This window comes from Clupea harengus, chromosome 26 (assembly GCF_900700415.2).
Source record: "Clupea harengus chromosome 26, Ch_v2.0.2, whole genome shotgun sequence".
NCBI lineage: Eukaryota > Metazoa > Chordata > Actinopteri > Clupeiformes > Clupeidae > Clupea > Clupea harengus.
This window is the reverse complement of record NC_045177.1, coordinates 3091770-3107116: the sequence shown is the minus strand read 5'-3', so window position 1 is coordinate 3107116 and position 15347 is coordinate 3091770.

Sequence of the window (15347 nt, the reverse complement as noted above, 5' to 3'; positions counted from 1 at the left end):
GATCATCTGGTGTGTCTTGAGATGACACATCCGAATAAAAGTCTTTCCTTACTCAAAACACTAATGTGTTCTCCAGTATGAATCTTCTGGTGTTGTTTGAGATTAGACATTTGACTAAAGGTCTTTCCACACTGAGAACACTGTTATGGCTTTTCTCCAGTATGGATCATCTGGTGTCTCTCGAGTTTACACACATGGCTGAAAGTCTTTCCACACTGAGAACATTGTTGTGGCTTTTCTCTTGTGTGTGTTCTCTGGTGGATATTAAGTACTCCTGAACTCCTGAAACCCTTCCCACATGTAGTACACTGATATGGCTTTTCCCCAGTGTGAATCCTCTGGTGTATCTTGAGATCACCCATTTGATTAAAAGTCTTTCCACACTGAGGACAATGATATGGCTTTTCCCCAGTATGGATCCTCAGGTGGATGGTAAGTGATTCGCTACTCCTGAAACCCTTCCCACATGTAATACACTGATGAGGCTTTTCCCCAGTATGGATCATCTGGTGTCTCTTTAAATGACACATTCGACTAAAGGCCTTTCCACACTGAGAACAATGATATGGCTTTTCTCCAGTGGGGATCCTCAGGTGTGTCTTGGGATCAGATACTCGACAAAAGGCTTTTCCACACGGAGAACACTGATGTGGCTTTTCTCCAGAATGTGTCATCTTGACGATGGTAAATTCTTCGCTGCTCCTGAAACTCTTCCCACATGTAGTACACTCATGTGGCTTTTCCCCAGTGTGGACCTTCTGGTGTCTTTTGAGATTAGACATATGGCTAAATGTCTTTCCACACTGAGAACAATGATGGGGCTTTTCTCCTGTGTGTCTTCGTTGATGAATTGCAAGAGCGGAAGGTGCAGCAAAGGTTTTGAAACACTGGGAGCATTCATGTCTTTCCTTCCTTGTGTTCGATTGCTGATGTATGATGACTTTCTTTCTTATTTCCTCTGTACTCCTTTTGCCTGTACGGATCCTTTGAACGTCTCCTATAATATTAGAAAATATTTGTTAAATAATATCCTCTTTCTCCTCTATTTGTAACATTAGCACTAGAACACTAAATACAATGTATTTTTGATTGAATGGCTATTTGCTAGAATAGTATATCACTTGGAAGTCCCTTGGGCTAGAAGTGAACACCCAGAGACTGCAACGTAAATGTAAGCAGAGACTCAGGCACATGAGTTAGAGATCTGGAGACAAAATGATGGCGGGCATGTTAAATGTCTTACATTTTAAAGACTGCAAATTATATCCCATCATTAAGGTATTCCCATGGTATTTCTATTCTCTCAATAGGTCTCACATTTCATTGAGTAAAGCAGAAGATAAAGCCAGGGGGATTTAATTTTAGTTTTTTAAATCAACTTTGATTCAATAGTAAAATTGTCTGAGTTCCAATGGCATGAAGTATTTTTAAATATATTATTATTATTTTAAATATCCCATCAGTTATCTAGCTGATGTTACATTTTCCTCAATTTAACTCATACAATTATAATAGAAAAAGGTAGAAACCCTTTGGGTGCCTGTGCAGCTTCATAGTAACATGATTACATATTCACTGCTTATTAAATATTATCATTGTTAACTACAAACACAAAAGATAGAGAGCTGGAGAAAAGACTAAAGTCCCTTTCTCTCTTTCAAATGTAACAATAATATTATCCTTTGATTAAGGTAGTATGCATATTATGTCTACTCTCTGTACAAATCTCACGTTTTATTGAATAAAGTACTAATTAATTCCAGGTGGTGTGAATAAATACTTTGCAATGATGTTGTTGTTTCTTGGTTTCTCATGATACAAAATAATCTGCAACTTACTTGTAGGTGAAGAGGCAACGAGATCATATTCTCTCAAATCCGATTCATCTTCCTGTTTATTTACCATCAGTGAAGACTTTTCTTCTTTGCAGGACAAGGTTGGTGATCTTTTTGTTTCAGTCTCACACTCATGTTTCAGTCCAGCCACTTCCACTTGTTTACTTGCAGACAGATACTCTTGCAGGAAATCATCAAATTCTTCTTCTTTTACCTCCTCCTTCACTGACATCAGCAGTTGTGATGGTTCAGTAGATCCTGACATTTTAGGTCTCTACTGCAAAATAAGTCCTTGAACTATCCTTCAATGCAAGACTAATATAGAGAACATATGCAGACAAAGAACTACAGTATAGTTGTACTGCCTGTGAGGTTCACTTCTACACTAAACTTCCAGACCATCCCAGTGCCTCTCTTAAAAAGGTGGCTCATCCAATCAGCTGCAGGAGCTTTTGGAATGCAAACTAGAATGCCCAAGGAATAATGGAAGGAATTCCATGCGTATGACCACCGTTTACACATCTGATGGCCCTAAGGTGGGCGTGGCTATAGCTCAGCCTGCAGAATCTCCACACAGGAGGGCAGGTTTGGGGTGGGGTGGAGGTGTGAACTAAAAGGTGATTAGGTAGGAGAGGGGAGGGTTGGTAAACTGTAGAAAGTGTTTGTATTTTAAATAATGATATAAGGGTTATATCAGACCTACATACCAGTGTAAATCCTCATATAAAAACCCACACAACTGAGTTAAATAGAAACCAGGTGACCTAAGAAACATCTTTATTGTTTTAAGCACACAGAGGGTATTATCATTTACACCAGAATCCCAGACATTTACCCCTTGTTCACTCTGAATACTTTTTATTTGTTCATGTTTTGACTGTGGGTGGCAGTGGAATGCTCACCTGAAGTAGAATTTAAGAGCCTTTTCATTGTGTATCTTACTTTAAGAATACAACAGGAAAAAAACTATTTTAATGTAAATATAAATATGTATATATATTAAGGGCCTTTTCAATGTGAACCTTACTTTAGGAACACAACAGGAATAAACACAAATCACCTGAATGTATACAAAAGCTTTTTTTTTGTGGTACTCCTACTAAACAAACAGGAACAGACTTGTGTCTAAATAGAGTTTCACCAGCAGACATAATATAAACATGCTGGTAAACAGGCCATAAAGACACCGTAAGAATGATTGGGAGCCTACATTTCATACACATCCATCAGTAACCTTATCATCAGTGCCACCTTACAAAGGTGAGTTCAGTAATACAACAGGAAAAAACCCTATTTATGTAAATATAAATATGTTTATATATGCTGTATTAAGGGCCTTGACACAGTGTACCTTAATTTAAGAATACAACAGGAATAAACACAAATCACGTGAATGTATACAAAAACTTTATTTTTGGTGTTACTCCTATTAAACAAACAGGAACAGACTTTTATCTACATAGAGTTTCACCAGCAGACATAATATAAACATGCTGGTAAATAGGCCATAAAGACACCATAGAAATGATTGGGACCCTACATATCATACACACCCATCAGTAACCTTATCATCAGTGCCACCTTACAAAGGGGTTTTCAGTAATCTGACTCCACTATGCTGTTAACATAATTCATTTTCTATCTGACCCATTAGCTTCCTGGATTCAAAATCTAACCAATGAACTAGATGAGCTTTCTGGAATGCAAACTAAAATGACAAAGGATTGTGGGTAGTGAGACTTACCCTTAATGCATTGCAGAGAAATAAATAAAGGTTGAATGAATGAACGACAATTCACACCACTACGTCAATGGACATTAGTTTCACTTGTTATAATATTCAGAGCATCAATCACTGCACAAAATAAATACAATTCACTTATTTAAAAGCTTTATTTTTGGCAGAAATCCCACTTCAAACACAGGCACAGGCTTACTATCAGACATTACAATATCGCCATGCAAGTAACACAGTAACACAGACTTAACATATTTGTGATTGTACTCCTCCTTTGTAATCATACTCCTCAAAGAGGAATACAGTGTGAAAGTTACAAATCCAGTAATTTTGTCTTGTCTCCATTTCCAACAAACTCTTTTAAGGTTTTGTATTGTAATATTGAGCATTTGTCAGGTTTTTCTCCCATATCTAATGTTTCTCAAAAAGAGAAGTTTGATTGAAAGACTTTCCCCACTGACAATCCTTTTCTCCTTTGAGTGTCCTCTAATGGATATTTAACTGATGGGAGGTAAGATGTGTGCTCCTCTTGAAACTCTTCCCACATATTGTACACTGATAGGGCTTTTCTCCCGTATGGATCCTCTGGTGTTTCTTGAGATCAGATACTTGACAAAAGGCTTTTCCACACTGAGAACACTGATGTGGCTTTTCTCCAGTATGTGACATCTGGTGGATGGTAAGTTCTTTGCTGCTCCTGAAACTCTTCCCACATGTAGAACACTCATACGGCTTTTCCCCAGTGTGAATCATCTGGTGTCTATTGAGACTATGTATTGTACTAAAGGCATTTCCACACAGAGAACACTGATGTGGCTTTTTTCCAGTATGTGTAATCTGATGGATGGTGAGATCTGAGCCACTCCTAAAACTCTTCCCACATGTAGCACACTGATAAGGCTTTTCCCAAGTATGCATCCTCTGGTGACTCTTGAGATGATACATTTGGCTAAATGTCTGTCCACACTGAGAACACTGATATGGCTTTTCCCCAGTATGTGTCAGATGGTGGATTGTAAGTGCATTGCTACTCCTGAAAGCATTCCCACATGTAATACACTGAAATGGCTTTTCTCCAGTATGGATCATCTGGTGTCTCTTGAGATTATTCATATGGCTGAAAGCCTTCCCACATGTAGTACACTGAAATGGCTTTTCTCCAGTGTGAATCCTCTGGTGTGTCTTGAGATGAGACATTTGGCTAAAGGCCTTTCCACACTGAGAACACTGATGTGGCTTTTCTCCTGTGTGTGTTAGTTGATGAATTGCAAGAGCGGAAAGTGCAGCAAAGGTTTTAAAACACTGGGAGCATTCATGTTGTTTCTTCCCTGTGTTCGATTGCTGATGAGTGATGACTTTCTTTCTTCTTTCCCCTGTACTCCTTTTGCTAGAATGGATCATTTGAACGTCTCCTATAACAATAGAAAATATTTTTAAAATAATATCCTTTTTCTCTTCTATTTGTTACATTAGCACAAGAACACTGAATACAATGTATTTTTGATTGGCTGGCTATTTGCTAGGATAGTATATCACTTGGGAGTCCCTTAGGCTAGAAGAGAGCACCCTGAGACTGCACCGTAAATGTAAGCAGAGATTCAGGCGCATGAGTTAGAGATCAGGAGACAAAATGGATGGCGGGCATTTTAAATGTCTTAAACTGCAAATTATATCCCATCATTAAGGTATTCCCATGGTATCTCTATTCTCTCAAATTTCATTTAGTAAAGCAGAAGATAAAACCAGGGGGTTTTAACTCTTGTTTTTTAAATCAACTTTGATTCAACATTAAACAGTTAAAATGGCTGAGTTCCAATGGCATGAAATATTTAAAAAATATATTATTATTATTTTAAATATCCCATCAGTTATATAGCTGATGTTACATTCTCTTCAATTCAAATCATGAAATTCTAATAGAAAAAGGTAGAAGCCCTTGGGGTTCCTGTGCAGCTTCTTATTGAGACAAGTTAGCATTCACAGATAGTAACATGAGTTAATATTACCACAGGCTAGCAGCTACCAAATGTGAAGATGGTTCCCTAAGCTAGAGACGGATAAGGTAGTTAAAATGCTACAGTAGGCAGAAACCCTCTGGGTGCCCTTGAAGCTTCATAGTAACATGATTACATATTCACTGTATATTAACTTTTATTATTATTAACTACACACAAAAAAGTTACAGAGCTGTAGAAAAGATTACCGAAACACTTTCTCTCTTTCAAATGTAACAATAATATTATCCCTTGATTAAGGTAGTATGCATATTATGTCTACTCTCTGTACAGATCTCACGTTTTATTGAATAAAGTACAAATTAATTCCAGGTGGTGTAAATATAAATAACACTTTGCAATGAATGTTTTTTGGCTTCTCATGACACAAAATAATCTGCAACTTACTTGTAGGCGAAGAGGCAACTCGATCATATTCTCTTAAATCAGATTCATCTTCCTGTTTAATTCCCGTCAGTGAAGACTTTTCTTCTTTGCAGGTCAAGGTTGGTGATCTTTTTGTTTCAGTCTTGCAGTCATGATTCAGTCCAGCCACTTCCACTTTTTTACTTGCAGACAAATACTCTTGCAGGAAATCATCAAATTCTTCTTCTTTTACCTCCTCCTTCACTGATATCAGCAGTTGTGATGGTTCAGTAGATCCTGACATTTTAGTTCTGCTCTGCAAAATAAATCCTTGAACTATCCTTCAATATAAGACTAATATAGTGAACATATGCAGACAAAGAACTACAGTATAGTTGTACTGTCTGTGAGTTACACTTCTACACTAAACTTCCAGATCACCCCAGTGCCTTCCTTAAAAAGGTGGCTCATCCAATCAGCTGCAGGAGCTTTTGGAATGCAAACTAGATTGCCCAAAGGAATAATGGAAGGAATTCCATGTGTATGAGCACCGTTTACACATCTGATGGCCCTAAGGTGGGCGTGGCTATAGCTCAGCCTGCAGAAACTCCACACAGGAGGGTAGGTGGGGGTGGGGTGGAGGTGTCAACTGAAAGGTGATTGGGTAGGACAGGCTAGGTTGGTAAAATGTAGAAAGCCTGTGTGTTTGTATTTTAATAATGATATAAGGGTTTTTATCAGACCTGCATACCAGTGTGAAGCCTCATATAAAAACCCACACAACTGACTTAAATAGAAACCAGGTGACTTAAGAAACTTCTATATTGTTTTAAGCACACAGAGGGCATTATCATTTGCACCAGAATCCCAGACATTTACCCCAGTTCCCTCTGAATACTTTTTATTTGTTCATGTTTTGACTAAGGGTGGCAGTGGAATGATCTGCTGAAGTAGAATTTAAGAGCCTTTTCATTGTGTACCTTACTTTAAAAATACAACAGGAATAAGAGCAATTGTGAAAAAAAAATATTATATAAATATATATATATATATTAAGGGCCTATTCAGCTGGTACCATACTTTAAGAATACAACAGGACGAACACAATTCACAAGTATAATAAAAAACCTTTATTTTTTGTAGAACTCCTACTAGACAAACAGGAACAGATGTCTATCTACATAGAGTTTTGTTAGGTGAAATTTCACTCAAGTTACCTCAGGACTCCAGAGTTGCATGTAAGTACATTTATTCAACAACAACAACAAACCCACGTCCTGGCAGTTCAGGGAGCGGCACGGGCCCCTCTCAGAGATTTGATTAAAGTCACAGTTTCATATTTCACTATCAAGTTTCACCAGCAAACGTAATATAAGCATGCAGGAAAACAGGCCATACAGCCACCATAAGAATGATTGGGAGCCTACATTTCAGACACACCCATCAGTAACCTTATCATCAGTGCCCCCTTACAAATGTGAGTTCAGTAATCAGTATCCACTCTGTGGTGTTAATGTAATGAATCTTCTATCTGACCCATTAACTTCCTGGATTCAAAATCTAACCAATGAGCAATGTGCAATGAAAAGTGATGGGGAAGGAGAGGGTACCTTGATACTAGATATTCTATTAAAGGCCTTTCCAAACTGAAGACAATGATAAGGCTTTACCTCTGTATGGATCATCTGGTGTGTCTTGAGATCACATATCCGAATAAAAGTCTTTCCTTATTGAAAACACTAATGTGGCTTTTCTCCAGTATGAATCTTCTGGTGTCTCTTGAGAGCGGACATATGACTAAAAGTCTTTCCACACTGAGAACACTGATATGGCTTTTCCCCAGTGTGAATCATCTGGTGTATCTTGAGATCACTTGTTCGAATAAAGGCCTTTCCACACTGAGAACACTTATATGGCTTTTCTCCCGTATGTATCCTCTGGTGTATCTTGAGTTTAGACATTTGAATAAAGGTTTTTCCACACTGAGAGCATTGATGTGGCTTTTCTCCAGTATGTGTCATCTGGTGGAAGGTAAGTGATTTGCTACTCCTGAAACCCTTCCCACATGTAGTACACTGATATGGCTTTTCCCCAGTGTGAATCCTCTGGTGTATCTTGAGATCTCTCTTTTGAGTAAAGGACATTCCACACTGAGGACAATGATATGGCTTTACACCAGTATGGATCAGCTGGTGGGTGGTAAGTGATTGCCTTTTCCTGAAACCCTTCCCACATGTAGTACACTGATATGGCTTTTCCCCAGTATGGATCATCTGGTGTGTCTTGAGATGAAACATTTGACTAAAGGCATTGCCACACTGAGAACAATGATATGGCTTTTCTCCAGTGTGAGTCTTCTGGTGTCTCTTGAGATTAGACATTTGACTAAAGGCCTTTCCACACTGAGAACAATGATATAGCTTTTCTCCAGTGTGGATCCTCAGGTGTGTCTTGAGATCAGCTAATTGAATAAAGGTATTTCCACACTGAGGACAATGATATGGCTTTTCACCTGTATGGATCATCTGGTGTTTCTTGAGAATAAACATATGGCTAAATGTCTCTCCACACTGAGAACAATGATATGGCTTTTCTCCAGTGTGGATCCTCAGGTGTGTCTTGAGATGAGACATTCGTCTAAAGGCTTTCCCACACTGAGAACAATGATGGGGCTTTTCTCCTGTGTGTGTTCGTTGATGAATTGCAAGAGCGGAAGGTGCAGCAAAGGTTTTGAAACACTGGGAGCATTCATGTTCTTTCTTCCTTGTGTTCGTTTGCTGATGTATGATGACTTTCTTGCTTCTTTCCCCTCTACTCCTTTTGCCTGATTGGATCCTTTGGACATCTCCTATAACATAAGAAAATATTTTTTAAATAATATCCTCTTTCTCCACTATTTGAAACATTAGCACTAGAAAACTGAAAACAATGTATTTATGATTGACTGGCTATTTGCTAGAATAGTAAATCACTTGGAAGTCCCTTAGGCTAAAAGTGAACACCCAGAGACTGCACTGTTAATGTAAGCAGAGATTCAGGCACATGAGTTAGAGATCTGCAGACAAAATGATGGCGGGCATTTTAAATGTCTTAAATGTTAAAGACTGCAAATTATATCCCATCATTAAGGTATTCCCATGGTATCTCTATTCTCTCAATAGGTCTCACATTTCAATGAGTAAAGCAGAAGATAAAACCAGTGGGTTTTAACTTTTGTTTTTTTAAATCAACTTTGATTGAACCTGAGACAGTAAAAATGTCTTAGTTCCAATGTCATGAAATATTTTTAAATATATTATTATTATTTTAAATATCCCATCAGTTATCTAGCGGATGTCACATTCTCCTCAATTTAACTCATAACACTATAATAGAAAAAGGTAAAAAAAAAACCTTGGGGTGCCTGTGCAGCTTCTTATTGACACAAGTTAGCATTCACAGATAGTAACATCAGTAAATATAAACAAACGCTAGATAAGATAACGGTACACACTTTATCTCTTTCAAATGTAACAATAATATTATCCCTTGATTAAGTTAGTATGCATATTATGTCTACTCTCTGTACAGATCTCACGTTTTATTGAATAAAGTACAAATTCATTTCAGGTGGTGTATATTTAAATATCACTTTGCAATTAATGTTATTTTTTTAGTTTCTCATGATACAAAATAATATGCAACTTACTTGTAGGCGAAGAGGCAACGTGATCATATTCTCTTAAATCAGATTCATCCTCCTGTTTAATTACTTTCAGTGAAGACTTTTCTTCTTTGCAGATCAAGGTTGGTGATCTTTCTGTTTCAGTCTTACACTCATGTTTCAGTCCAAGCACTTCCACTTTTTTACTTGCAGACAGATACTCTTGCAGGAAATCATCAAATTCTTCTTCTTTTATCTCCTCCTTCACTGACATCAGCAGTTGTGATGGTTCAGTAGATCTTGACATTTTAGTTCTGTTTTGCAAAATAAATCCTTGAACTAGCCTTCAATGCAAGACTAATATAGTGAACATATGCAGACAAAGAATTACTGTATAGCTGTACTGCCTGTGAGGTTCACTTCTACGCTAAACTTCCAGACCATCCCAGTGCCTGCCTTAAAAAGGTGGCTCATCCAATCAGCTGCAGGAGCTTTTGGAATGCAAACTAGAATGGCCAAAGGAATAATGGAAGGAATTCCATGCGTATGAGCACCGTTTACACGTCTGATGGCCCTAAGGTGGGCGTGGCTATAGCTCAGCCTGCAGAATCTCCACACAGGAGGGTAGGTGGGGGTGGGGTGGAGGTGTGAACTGAAAGATGATTGGGTAGGTTGGTAAACTGTAGAAAGCCTCTGTGTTAGTATTTTAATAATGATATAAGGTTTTTTTTCAGACCTACATACCAGTGCCTCATATAAAACCCCACACAACTGAGTTCAATAAAAAACAGTTGACCTAAGAAACTATATTGTTTTAAGCACACAGAGGGCATTATCATTTGCACCAGAATCCCAGACATTTTCCCCAGTTCACTCTGAATACTTTTTATTTGTTCATGTTTTGACTAAGGGTGGCAGTGGAATGCTCACCTGAAGAAGAATTTAAGAGCCTTTTCATTGTGTACCTTACTTTAAGAATACGACAAGAAACTTTTCATGTAAATATAAATATATATATATATATATATATATATATTAAGGGCCTTTTCAACGTGTACCTTACTTTAGGAATACAACAGGAATAAACACAAATCACGTGAATGTATACAAAAGCTTTATTTTTGGTGGTACTCCTACTAAACAAACATGAACAGACTTTTATCTAAATAGAGTTTCACCAGCAGACATAATATAAACATGCTGGTAAATAGGCCATAAAGACACCATAAGAATGATTGGGACCCTACATGTCATACACACCCATCAGTAACCTTATCATCAGTGCCACCTTACAACGGTGAGTTCAGTAATCTGACTCCACTCTGTGGTTTTAATATAATTAATCTTCTATCTGATCTTCATTTGCTTCTTGGAATCAAAATGTAACCAATGAGCTGGAGGAGCTTTCTGGAATGTAAACTAAAATGACAAAGGATTATGGGCAGGAATATCATGTGTATGAGGACCGCTGGTGTTTACACGTCTGCAGGAGTGTAGTAGGGGGCTGGGGGTGTGAACTGAGAAGTGATGGGGAAGGAGAGAGAAGATGGGGTTGGGAACTGAAGAAAACTTCCATTTTTCCTAAGTAACTAAGTCACACAGACACCATAACAATGAATGAGAGCCTACATTTCATATAGACCCATCAGTAGCCTGATCATCAGTGACTCATGTAAACCCCTGCCATGTCTTCCACCACCAGTTTAGTGTTCCTGCTCAGTGACTTATGACTACACCTGTTTCATTACAGCCTATGTCACTTTGGATATCATTCCAGATTACCATGTTTAAAATGTTCATGACACATTTCTTAGTACCCCATTAAAATATATACAAATCTGTCTCAAGCATATCAGTATCGGACACAATAACAAAGTTTCCAACATGCAAACATCCACATCATTTTTGGAAAACACTGCAGAAGATGAAAGGGTACACTATCACCATGCCAACTATCACCATACCAAGGTGCTTTGAATCTCTTGCACTAAAGGATTATTTAGGGCCTGTCTCAGTAACTGCAGTAGGGATTATTTGGGGCCTTATTTGGGGCCTATCTCAGTAACTGGGGTAGGGGCTTTATGATAAAGTGTCTCATGTACACACACACACTCACACACACACACTCACACACACACACATACACATAAAGGGAGACACACAAACACGCTCTCAACTAGGAAAGACAGCCTTTTGTTTGAATGCTCCTACTTCCTGGAATGATCTTCAACACACTCTAAAAATCAACTCTACTTTCCAACGGTCAATTAAGAAAATGTATGCTTAACTTTTGATTCATTTTGTTGTTTTGGTTTGTTTGCTATGATTTATTAACTCATTTAGATTGTCCGATTTGTATTTGTTTTCTTACTGTGTTATTTATTATGTTATATTTGTATCTGTAATCTCAGCATCATTAAAAGTGAGACTTACCCTTAACCCTTTGACTTTTTTAGAAAGTCTCACATGCCTTGATGTTTTTGTATATTTCCCCTAACTAAAAGTATTGATGCACAAGTGGCATATATGATTATGTTATAGAAGACATCAGCAATAACAACATTAGAGTAAAAGGAATGTAGTAAAATAAAATTGTATTTAAATCAAATGTAAAATCACCCTTACGAAAACCTTCATTCAGAGCTGCTCAGAATTTGTACAAAAAAACATTGTAAAGATTTCGGACCGAGACTTTTGAACTCTAAACCTTGTAAACATAGGTGTTGGCTATACATATGTGAGTTTAGCATTCAGAAAGTGTGTGTGTGGTTTCACTACTACATATTTATAATAGCAGAGTGACCTGTGCCTCTCCACAATGTGTGTCCCTACAAATGCCATCTCCTTGTGGATGAGGAAACTGTTCACCACCGCATTATCTACTTGTTTTCCGGGTAACAGAGAAATATTTGATGAGAGCATCAGAGAGGAGCATCAGACCCCACCCATGCTCTTGGTGTACTGCTTGACCGGATCAGGCACAGGAAACTCCCTCCTGGACCAGGTACCATCGGGGTTGCGGACACGGCGCTGCACACACTGCCCACTGTTCGCTTTGTGTATCGTGGAACACATGGTAACGTCACGTGTGTCCTTCCACTTTACATAAAGCAAGGAGCCCTCACGTATCCAGCGCATGTCCCCTCTGGCAGCCTTCTTGCCCAGCGCATTGTCTGTTGTCCGTGGAAACCCCACACGGTTCTCCCGGATGGTCCCACAGGCCCCAAAGCGCACCTGGTGTAGATAGGTGAAAAGCTTGGTGCTGGTGTAGAAGTTGTCTACATAAACATGGAACCCCGTGCCAAGATAGGGCATCTTGAGCAGGTTGACAACTGCGTCAAAAGTTAGTCCATTGCCACTCGGAGACGTCGCCTTTCCCTCGTAAATGGTGAAGTCACACGTGTAACCACTCTGGCTGTCGGCAAGGACAAACAGCTTGTAGCCCCACTTGGTGGGCTTATCCTTCATGTACTGTTTCATCCCGATCCTTGTCTTTGTGGCTACCATGCGCTCATCCACTGACAGGTTCTTATGTGGGTGGTAGTGTGTCCTGCAGGCCGTGAGGATGTCATCGTGAAGAGGCTTCAGGCAGAAAAGGCCATCATACCCAGGCTGACCACGGAGCTGGTCATTTACCACATCAGCAGCTGGGTCACTCATGTGTAAATTTGCTGTGATGGCCTCATACCTGTAGCCTTTCATGACACTGCGAGGATAGGGAAACTTGAAAAAGTTTTCTTTCTTCCACAGGTCCCTTGCAGTGGTCACCTTGACCAGGCCGAGATACAGCACAATGCTCAAATAGTTGCACATCTCAGATGGCTTCACGTCTTTCCACCGCATCTTTGCACCCTCCGCAATCTTCCGGGCAGCATATTTATTTGTGTTGATACACAGCGTTGTAATGGCACTGTTTGTGAAAAACAGGTAGAAGATTTCCTTGGGGCTGTATGATTTCTGGGAATCAAGCTGCGGTCCAGGCATCCTCTTAGGGCAGAACGGAAACTGTGGGGGGCACACGTCCTCCTCAGCACCATCATGCCATCTATCCACCTGTGAGGCAGGTCTGGTGGGGGCCTTTGAAGGAGGCAGCAGTGGTATGGGTGCTGTTGCTGTCTTGGAGGATGACTTCATTCTCCTTTTGGCCCTCGTCTGCCCTGCAGGAATCTGTGATGGGCACACGTTCTCCTCAGAACCACCAGCATGCCCTCTATCCCCCAGTGGGGCAGGTCTCCTCCTCTTTGAAGGAAGCAGCCATGGTGTGGATGCTGTTGCTATCTTGGAGGATGACCTCACTCTCCTTTTGGCCTTCATCTGCCTTCGAGCTGGAGGAGGCCTTGACGGTCCAGGCAGGTCAGAAGAGCTGAGGGGTGTTGGGAGAGGGGAGAGGACAGGTGTGTCTCGTGCAGGGACATCTCTAAATGTTATACAAGCAACCCAGCGAAAATAAAACTATAGATTACTGAGTAAGCATAACTGAACATCTCCAAAACAACTTAGTAAAATAACAAAACACAATATGCAACTAAAAATAAGATATATGCAACATGGGGTTGGTTTATTCCTTCCTGCTATGGGGTGGGGTTAGGTGCTAATTGCTCAGTTGTCTGTGAGACAAAAGAAAATATATATCTAGATGTCTGGGTTACAGAGTCTGATAATACATACTAATGGGGATACTCTATGGTTGGTGGGATGAGAACAGGGGACAAAGGGTGAAGAGGGGGTCGTTGATAGCAAGAAGGGAGCTGGTTTATAGAGTTCCAGATGCTAATTGCTCATTTATCTGTGAGACAAAAGAGAGTATATATCTAGATGTCTGGGTTACAGAGTCTGATAATACATACTAATGAGGATACTCTAAGGTTGATGGGATGAGATCAGGGTTTTTGATAGCAGGAATGAGGCTGGTTTATCGAGGTGCGAATGGGTCAGGTGCGTGTCCGTAAATCAAAGATTATAGACAATAGTATATTCTGTTCCATCAGTCATATGAGCATTTCTTACTATGTGAACAACACTATTAGTTCTATTATATTACTACTATTACAACACTATTACTATGTAAACAGCAAACAAATAAGACCAGGAAAACGTCAATATAAAATAAGCAATGTGTGATGAAGGCTGCATCCACCCACATAACATAAGTAGCTCAGCCAGCTTGCTAGCATTCGTGCTTTTTATGAGCATTTCTTACTATGTAAACAACACTATTAGTTCTATTATATTATTACTATTACAACACTATTACTATGTAAACAGCAAAAAAATAAGATGCTCAACATAACATAAGTAGCTCAGCCAGCTTGCTAGCATTCATGCTTTTTAGTCAGATAATACTTGGTAATAATATCGTGGAAACATACCAAAATGCATGCTCATAGTAGTAAATGCAGATCTGTACTTACATGTCAAGGACACGGTCAATGCGTTCTTCCCAATCCAATCCAATCAATACTTGCCCCATCGGAATTATCATCTGCCCAATCAAGGCTTCCAACATCGTCTTCTTCGCTGACATAAACTCTAAAGCTTGTTCGGTGGTATATTTCTTCATTTTTGAATGAAGGAATAGACAATAATATAGACAATAATATAAAATATGAAATAATATAAACTATAGGACTATAATATAAACTATGATCTGAACTTGCATGAAAATCGTATTTCGTCTGTCGCGTCACTTTCGTCTGCCGGTTGTCAGAGTGAAGAGAGCAATGGGCTGCGTCATTACGCACGGGTCATGAATCTTGTTCAGTCGGTTACGT